The sequence below is a fragment of the Pinus tabuliformis genome, chromosome 4_1 (assembly GCF_031772625.1).
Source record: "Pinus tabuliformis cultivar Carrire ecotype Pingquan chromosome 4_1, CPIR1, whole genome shotgun sequence".
Taxonomy (NCBI): Eukaryota; Viridiplantae; Streptophyta; class Pinopsida; order Pinales; family Pinaceae; genus Pinus; species Pinus tabuliformis.
Genome location: NC_142303.1, coordinates 672,755,804 through 672,765,849, shown reverse-complemented (window position 1 = coordinate 672,765,849; position 10,046 = coordinate 672,755,804). Strand labels below are relative to the sequence as shown.

Below are 10,046 nucleotides of genomic sequence, written 5' to 3'. Positions count from 1 at the left end.
GGTTCACATGGTGACACATGATGAGTTCGACACGAGATGTTGCAGTGGAAATTTTGGCAGAGGGATCGATGATCATGGATCGAGATGATATTTGATGGAGGACATACCGTAGAGGTGTATACCTTGGTATGGTTATCTTGGTGGCAGTTAGTCACTAAGGTGAGACATGATGGAGATGGAGTTCTACATATGTTGCAGGGATGTTTGCCTTATGTGGAGGAGTCGACATCATGGTTGATGATGATCTTGGTGGATGGTTACCGAGATGGTATGTTGTTGAGGACGACAACGATTTCAGGTGGAGGATGATGTAAGGTCTTCGCAAACTCAGGCGGTTGAGCGTCGGGTGAGACGGGCGCACGGGCACGGCGGCGCACATCGGTGCGACGGGCGGGCAAACTTGCGACGGGCGGGCGCTCCACATGCGATGGAAATGCGACAAAGGATAAACATATGCGACAACACTTGGAGAGGATACGATATATATGCATTGGTTTAATGACTTGCAAGCCGACTTGCAAGAGTCATCCAATGGGCATGTTATCATATGTTTGGGGGTCGATCTTAAGGCGTGCACATCCCATACGTTAAGGCAACCTTGTGTATATATTGTGAAGGCGCAAGGTTCATTTGTAAACAAGCAATCAACTCGCACTTTCTCCTACGCATTGGACAAGGGGTAAAGAAGTGTGCAGAAAAGAGGAGTGTGCATATCTCATGCGCTCCACTTGTGAAGTGTGCAGTTTACCGGGAGTAAGTCGTAGGTTGAACAATGGTGTTCGAGGTGTGGTATAGTTGCAGATTTGTGCAGGGCTTAAGGTGGAGTTCTAGGTGTCTCGGGTGAGCACCCTCCTACCGAGTGAAGTTGGCACAAGTATTGTAAAGGTTGTTCTATGCCTTGATTGTAAAATTATTCCAAGTATATACTTGGAGTTTTGCCAAGTATACTTGATGATGTACTATTGAAGAAACTGTTATAATATATTGTTGGGCAGACTGTTCGGGAGTTTCCCCTCCCTTTATACTTGTTTGCAATTGTTGATGTTCTTGGTTAATTACATATGGATAATGAATGAGTATGGGCTTCATTAAGTATAAAGGATAAATGCATTTTACTTGGTTGCAAAAAACAAACTAAGTAAGGACAAGTGAATTAGGCGTAGTCCACGAAGGTGAGTATTGGTGAAAAGAAAGCGTTCGGTGGTGCCGCACCTCACTATAAGCGGTTGAAAGACTACGCAGGTGTAGGGGCGTGACATTAGGGGTCTTTGATAGTTGGCACATCTACATGAACAACTTAGATAAGAAGCCTTCAGTGCTCAAATATGTTCTCATTGGAAAAGTGGGGATTCACATTTGAACACTGGAAAGCAATTGATTTTATAGAAAGTCCTATCAATTGTTGGTTCTCCAGGGTTTTGGTGTGAAAAAAATGGGAGAAATTGAACTCATTGTTCATACCATGCTAAAATGGAAAAATGAATGAATCTCTGTTTTCTAAGTTTTGTTCTCTTACATAATATTTAATATCTAGATAATGAGTGGAATGAGTTTGCATTTCTTTCGTAATGTTTAAGAAACACTAAAAGATGCTCTCTATGCATAGCTTGAAAGCGTCTTCTTAGATATAGGTTCAAATGAAGTTATGCATGGTCTTGTTTATCAATCTAAAAGGGGCACGGTAACATACTTTTACATGTCAAAGTCATGTAGTTGTTCCAGCCTTTGTTTAAGTCGAGAATCACCAGCTTGCTACATGTTCACCAAATTGTTGCTATCATGTACACATACAAGAGGGATTCCTCTAGACTACAAGATCCTTATAAATGATGAGGTTGTGAAAGAAATGACTGGGCTCCCGGAGGTAAAATTTGGATTCAACATTAAGCTACATTTAATTTCTTTGTAAACAGTCTACAAAGACATGCAGTTGGTTTGATTGGTTGTACACGTGAATTAATAACATTATATATCCTAAATGGGACCAGATCTTTGCCTTTGGCAAAGATACACTTCAATCAGCTCCCGCTATTGAGATTTATGTATAGGATGGAAGTAATTCACGGGATGACTTCCTTGTGGGAGTCTGCTTTGATCTCTTAGAGATTCCAACAGGAGTTCCTCCATACAACCCTTTAGCACCTTCATGGTTTAGGTTGGAAGGTGATGGTAGAGTCAACGGTGATATTATTATTACAGTTTGGATGGGAACACAGGTCGTTGAAACATTCCAAGAGGCTTGGCAGTCTGATAGAGGAGGTATGTCGAATACAAGATCAAAAGTATATTTTTCCCCAAAATTATGGTATCTGAGGGTCAATGTAATTGAATCCCAAGGCTTGCAGATTCTTCAAAAGATAAATTTTCTTGAGCTCAAAGTGAGGGTGCAACTGAGTATATAGGTTTTGAGGACTAGAACTTCTAATTCTAAAACCTTGTCAAGCCCATTTTGGAATGAAGATTTGATATTTGTGGTAGCTGAACCATTTGAGGAACAACTTGTGTTATTCGTGGAGGATCGACATAGTAGCGGTGGTAACAAAGATGTGGAGGACTTAGGGCAAACTAGAATTGCACTAAATACAATTGAAAGGAGACTAGATTACAGTATGGTAAGCTCAAGGTGGTTCAATTGAGAAAATGTAAATGGAGAACTAGATGTTAAGTACCATGGAAGAATTCATCTACATTTGTGTTTTGATGGGGGATATCATGTAATGGATGAGGTTGCCCATTTAAGCAGTGATTTATGGCTAACTGCTAAACAATTATGGAAACCATCTATAGTTGTGCTTGAATTGGGAATTTTTGGAGCCAAAAACATGTTACCTATGAAAACCAAAGGAGGAAGAGGTACAACATTTGTGCACTATGTAGTAAAGTATGGGAAGAAATGGGATAGAACGAGAACAATTATTGATAGATTTTACTCAAGCTAGAATGAGAAATACACATCAGAAGTTTATGACCCACGCATTGTTCTGACCTTAGGGGTTTGTGATAGTTCGCACATCTATATGAAAAACTCAGACAAGAAGTCTTCAACGCTTAAAAATATTCGCATTGGAAAAGTGTGGATTCACATCTCATCACTGGAAAGCAATCAAGTTTATATAAATTACTATCCATTGTTGGTTGTCCAGCATTCTGGTGTCAAAAAAATGGTATAAATTGAACTCATTGTTCATTCCATCCTAAAATGGAAAAATGAATGAAGATATGTTTTCTGAGTTTTGTACTCTTACGTAATATTTAATAGCTAGATAATGAGTGGAATGAGTTTGCATTTCTTTCGTAATTCTCAATAGCCACTAGAAGATGCTCTATATGAATAGCTTGAAAGCTTCTTATTAGATATAGGTTCAAATGCAGTTATGCATGGTCTCGTTTTTCAGTCTAAAAGGGGTAGGGTAACAGAGTTTTATATGTCAAAGTCATGTGGTTCTTCCATACTTTGTTTAAGTCGAGAATCACAAGCTTGCTACATGTTCACCAACTTGTTGCTATCATGGACACATACAGGAGGGATTCCACTGGATTGCAAGATCATTATAAATAATGAGGTTGTGCAGGCAATCACTGGGCTCTTGGAGGATATCTCTTCTTAATACTTGAAATTTGTATTAAAACTTATTATTCATTTGCACCACATCATCTTGCAAAGGAAACACGTAAGGAAGATCATAGATAAATAATGATGATGATATGATTTTGATAATAAAATTCGGATTCAATGTTAAGCTGCATTTAATTTCTTTGTAAACAATCTACAAATAAATGTGGTTGCTTTGACTGGTTGTACATGTGAATATACAGTCTGCTTGCATTTGCTTGCCTTTTATTTTTGACATGTAGTATTTATGGTTGGACTGTGTTAAATGTGTTTACAGTCAGTCGCATGAAAGAATACACTGCACAAAATGGAATTCTCATTCCAAACACTCGACTCATGATCGGTATGTATAAGAAGAATAGGAAGAATAAGGTAGAAAATGGGAAATTTCTCGGCAGAGAATTAAAAATTAGTAACAAATTTCTTTTAAATCTCGTCTTCTCGTTCTTGCTCCTCCTTTGGATAATCTTCATCATCAATGGTGTCAACGTCCTTGGTTTTGTTTCCTTTATTTCATTGGTCGCGACCGGCTAGATTCAAATACTCAGGATCCTCTCACAAGCTAAAAAACGAGGAGAAAGTGAAAGAGGCCTAGAAAGAAGAAGGATCAAGTTTCTTCCACGATCAAAAGAAGAGAAATTCATGGCGAGTGAGAGTAGGTGAAGTGAGGAAGCTTTTGGTTTATTCATTAAAAGGCCTCAGAAGATCATTTTCAGGATTATTGGTGTCATCCTCAAAGCATGCTCAACAATCCTCTCTAGGATACATTTCTGGATGTCATAGGGGTGTGTTAAATATAACTCGATCGGGGTCGTGTGAGTCTCATTCCGATGAGTCAAATCCTACAAAATTTAGTTATAAATATATGAAAATTTTACTTGAAAGCAACAATCTCTCCATGAACTAAATGCCCTTCAAGAGAATTGAGAAGGGTCTTAGTGACATTTCTTCATTTGGCATATTGATGGTTCACTTGACAATAATTTTGGATCCTGGACCAAGATATAAATGCCTGATTATTCCACAGTGGTTTCCTGGTGCATTTAACCATAGATTGTGACTAGTATTAGGAACATAGTGCCCTGTTATTAATACATCATGTTTCTGGTACACTCGATAGCAAGTGTGTACCTACAATCAACAAATAAGTGGTTGAAAGTGACAATTTATATACTTGAACTATTAATACATAGTATTTTAGGTTATTTGGTATGTTAGGATTGATTATCCCTAGTAAGATAATTTGGGTGTTTTTTGAGCTTTCTAAGAGAAGACTTGTGTATTTTAGTTCTGGTAGCGCATTTTTTATGGGCATTCTTTCCACTATTTATTTCAGAGTTCATTTTATAATTTTCTAGGAAAAATTTGCAAAGGTACATAGGACTAAAGAAGAATTAAGATTGGTATAGAAGAGTAATTGTAGCAACTCCTGCTCTGTTAATGTATAACCCTATGTTTTGATCACATAGGTAAGTGTGCCCTACAAGAATGATGACAACAAAAGTAATTGTGGAGGTGCGAGATGCGAAGAACCTCATGCCAAAGGATGGAGAGGGATCAACAAGTCCATTTTTGAAGGATGATTTTTGTGGAAAGCAAAAACGTACAAAGACGAAGTATAAGGTTCTGAATCCTACTTGAAATGAGAAATTGGAGTTTACTATAAGTGATACATCAACAATGATTCATGAGGAACTGGAAATCGAGGTTTGCAATGATAAGAAAAGAACTACGGGTAGACGTCGTCATTTTTTGGGAAGAGATAAGTTTCCAAGGAAGCTCCAATAGAAAAAGCACCACAAGTTGAATCATCTCCACCTACAGAATATAAGACTGTTGAAACAGCTACGAAGCCCCGAGAAGTAGAAAAAGTGGATCACCTAGCAGCAGTAGCAATGCATCATTTGGAGAGACCAACCATGCCCCAACCCTCAATCATGACTACAAAATATCTCGTGAAGGATTTGGGCAATTCTTATCCAGGTCACAACAAGAGGCATACTTGTTATTTGGTTGAGAAAATGGCATGTCTTTTTGTAAGAATTGTGAAGGCAAGAGCACTTCCATCCAGAAATTCTACAGGTAATGCTCTATTTTGAGATTTATTCTCACACTATACTGTAATAAAAATATTCAGCCATGCATAGAGAAATCTTGTATACTAGGATGGTTCCTCTATTAATGATATTGGGCAATCTTTAGAAAATTAAATTCAGCTTGCAAGGAGTTTTCAACTTAATTGTAATAGACTGTAGTTAGTGTCCAAATCAGCGATGAATTTTGATCTCCATAGGAAACCAGACTAGTCACTTCAAGACAATATTTCAAATATATGAGCATGGGTAAATTTTCCAGAGATGTCGTGAGAGATGGAATTTTCTAGTTTAGGGGGTTTCTCATTGTTTATTTTTCGAGAAAATAATATTCTTAGTTAATACAGTTCATGCTGAATGATTCAAACTCTTGTTCCCAAATAGTTAAATTATAGGTATTTTCTTGGCTTGATATTCTTTAGAGATGCAATGATGTTCATTATGTTGGTAAGAATTGTGGCATGGTAAGGACTCCATAGAGCTAAGAAAGTTGACTAAATTATTGTCCCTATGCATTTGTTGCTTAAAATCTAGGCATAATGTGAGAGTTTCCATTCTCAAAAACACTCATGGAATAGTTTATAGTTTGGTAAGTTTAATTTTGGGTCTGAAATATTTGGTTTGTTATAGGGTATGTAGGTGATCTATTTGTGAAAATGAGAGTGGGAGGCGAAATTTTTCGAACACGAAAATTTCATAACACCACATATCTTGAATGGGACCATATCTTTTCCTTTGGGCCAAGACACACTTCAATCAGCTCCTACCATGGAGTTTTTTGTATGGGATGGAAGCAATTCAAGGGATGAATTACTTGGGGGAATCTCCTTTGATCTCTTGGAGGTTCCAACAAGAGTTCCTCCAGACAACTCTTTGGCACCTTCATGGTTTAGGTTGGAAGTTGATGGTAGAGTCAAAGGTGATATTATGCTTGCAGTTTGGATGGGAACATAGGCAGATGTAACATTCCTAGAGGCTTGGCAGTCTGATACAGGAGGTATTAGGAATACAAGATCAAAAGTATATTTATCCAAAAATTATGGTATCTAAGGGTCAATGTAATTGAAGCCCAAGACTTGAGATTCTTGAAAAGACAAATTTTCTTGAGCTCAAAGTGAGGGTGGAGTTGGGTATATAGGTTTTGAGGACTAGAACTTCTAATTCTAGAACCTTATCAATCCCATTTTGGAATGAAGTTTTGATCTTTGTTGCAACTGAACCATTTAAGGAACAACTTATGTTATTGGTTGAGGATCGACCTAGTAATGTTGGTAACAAGGATGTCGAGCACTTAGGCCGAACCAGAGTTGCACTAAATCCAATTGAAAGGAGACTAGATTACCGTATGATAAGCTCATGGTGGTTCAATTGAGAAAAAGTAAATGGAAAACCAAATGTTAAGTATCAAGGAAGAATTCATCTACGCTTGTGTTTTGATTGGGGATATCATGTAATGGATGAGGTTGCCCATTTAAGCAGTGATTTAAGGCCAACTTCTAAACAGCTATGGAAACCATCTATAGATGTTCATGAATTGGGAATTTAGGGAGCCAAAAACATGTCACCTATGAAAACCAAAGGAGGAAGAGGTACAAGAGATGCCTACTATCTAGGAAATTATGGGAAAAATGGGTTAGAACGAGAAAAATTATTGATAGATTTGACCCAAGCTAGAATGAGCAATTTGCAGGGGAATTTTATGACCCATGCACTGTTCTAACCTTAGGGTTCTTTGATAATTGGCATATCTACATGAGCAACTCAGATAAGAATTCTTCATCACTCAAAGATGTTCTCATTGGAAAAGTGTGGATTCACATTTCAACACTGGAAAGAAATCGAGTTTATAGAAATTCTTATCCATTGTTGGTTCTCCAACTTTCTGGTGTGAAAAAATGGGAGAAATTGAACTTGAAATGCATTTTTCCTGCTCTTCTTTGCTTGATGTTGTTCATATTTACTCTTAGTCATTGCTTCCTAAGATGAATTATTTGCATCCCTTGAGCCTAAGTCAGCAGGACATGTTAAGAAACAGAACAATGAAGATTGTTGGATTGAAATAAGCTCGTGCTAAGCCACCTTTGAGGTGGGAATTAGTGAAATATATGTTGGATACAGAGTCTAATATGTGGAGCAAGAGGAGAAGTAAGGCTAACTGGTTCAGAATTATGAATGTTCTCTTTGGAGTTACATTTGTTTCTAAATGGGTTGATGATATATGTCAGTGGAGGAATCCCATTGTAATAATTTTAGTGTGTTTCCACTTCTTTGTCCTGGTTTGGTACCCAGAACTCATTGTACCAATAGTTGTCTTCTACATTTTTCTCATTGGTGAATGGCCCCATAGATTTTGGCCTAGGATGCCATTGCACATGGATACATGAATTTCCCATGTAAATGTCGTTGATCACGACGAACTTGATGACGAATTTGATCCATTACAGATCTCTGAGTCTTTTAAAATTGTTACAATGAGATATGATCGATTAAGGATTTTGGTTGCAAGGATACAAACTGTATTGGGTGATTTTGATACGTAGGGGGAGAGAATTCAAGCTTTTCTTACATGGAGAGATCCTTGTTCTACTGACATTTTCATTGCTATAAGTTTCATTATCTCATGTATGTTGTACACCGTTCATTTAACCATAGATTGTGACTAGTATTAGGAACATAGTGCACTGTTATTGATACAACATGTTTCTGGTAAACTCGATAGCAAGTGTGTGCCTATAATCAACAAATAAGTGGTTGAAAGTGACAATTTATATACTTGAACTATTAATCAAGAGAATTTTGTGGGAACCATGTGACTATTATTGAGGGTTTATTTAACAAATTACCTAGTAAAGGAAATAAACCCCAGCTGCCTCCAAGCTTGTGAAGCAGAAAGGAAAATCTTGGGAAACTACCGCTTCTAAAAATGGAAAGGAAAACCCTATTAACGCAGAAATTGTACCTGAGAATGAATGAGGGAGTAAAGAATCAGTCACTGAGTGGATGTGGCATCAAGGCAGTCACAAATAACCTGGAATCCCAAGAAGAAGAGGTCATTGGATCATTGACGAGCTTATTGTTAATAGATGGAGTTATAGAGTGATACCCTCCCATCACAAACACTCCAAATGAGAAACTGAAGTGAGTGTTAGGTCGACTAGTTTCTAAAGACACCATAGACAACCAATGTGAGGCTCCCAAATGAGAGGAAGATGCTCCTACCGAATTGTAATTGAAAATTCCTGTATTTTTCAATTCGGTATCAGAGATTATTTGAATCATCTAACATCAAAATCAACGTCTCATAACAACACATGTAACATGAGAGAGACTTCTTTTCAAAGGAGAACGCCTTACCACATAATTAAGATTAACTCTAATAAGTAATTCTTACCCATTCCATAATCCAATGAACACTAACCTCTTCATTAAAGAAGAATTAATGAACTAGTGTTAAATGACATATTGGTGAAACATAAGTCATGCAATCCCAATGATTAAAATTTTGAAAGTTTCAAAACTTTAGAGGCTCTTGCCCTGGCATTTAGCATATATGGCAAGTTAGGTGCACAAGCTCTAACCATGTACATAATTCTTCTTGTCTTTTCCCACAATCTTGCCGCTGGACAGCATGTCGAATTTTGCCTCTTATCAAACATATGCACTAAATTCAAAACAAGTTATAAGCCGACAATCATTTGTTTTTCATTACTCGTCATGCAAGATTCAGAACCAAAATATATGCAGTAAATTCAACACAAGTTCATGACGTGACAATCATGTATTTGGCATTACTGGTTATGCAAGAGTTACGATTTTACACGTTTTAAAAGCACAAAAAGTGCTTAGCTACTTACAAACTTCAGTATTTGATGGGCAGTTCGGTGTTCCTTCGGAGGATAACCCATAAGTTTCCCATGCTTCCTAATTACTCTCGACAAGATGTTTAAGTTGAGTTATGTCGTTGATTTTTTGGTTACGTTAGCTTAATTAACTGGCGTCTACAGAACTCAATTTCGTAGTCAAGAATTAATTCAATTTTATAGTGCCGAGTTAATGATGTGAGTATATTTTGGAATGTTTACTCATAATTTAATAGCATTTATTCGTGTTTATGTTTATACGTTTACTTAATAGGATTATAATTTACCATTTATCTAATTTAAATTGAATATTAAAATTAATGAAAAAGAGAAATCAAAACAATTACTAAAATTAAAAAGATTAGAATTAAAACAATTTATTATCTTTTCATTGTTTTATACATTTTATTTTAACTTTTTTATTACAAATTTTGATTTAACCTTTGTATTTCAGATATTGATTTAGATTTCAAAACAGTA

The 10,046-nt window shown here is 36.8% G+C and overlaps 1 pseudogene; it reads left to right on the top strand.

Moving 5' to 3' along the window:
• Positions 1 to 5,508: 5,508 nt before the first annotated feature.
• LOC149177891 (FT-interacting protein 7-like) lies at positions 5,509 to 8,369 on the top strand (annotated as a pseudogene).
• Positions 8,370 to 10,046: the final 1,677 nt, after the last annotated feature.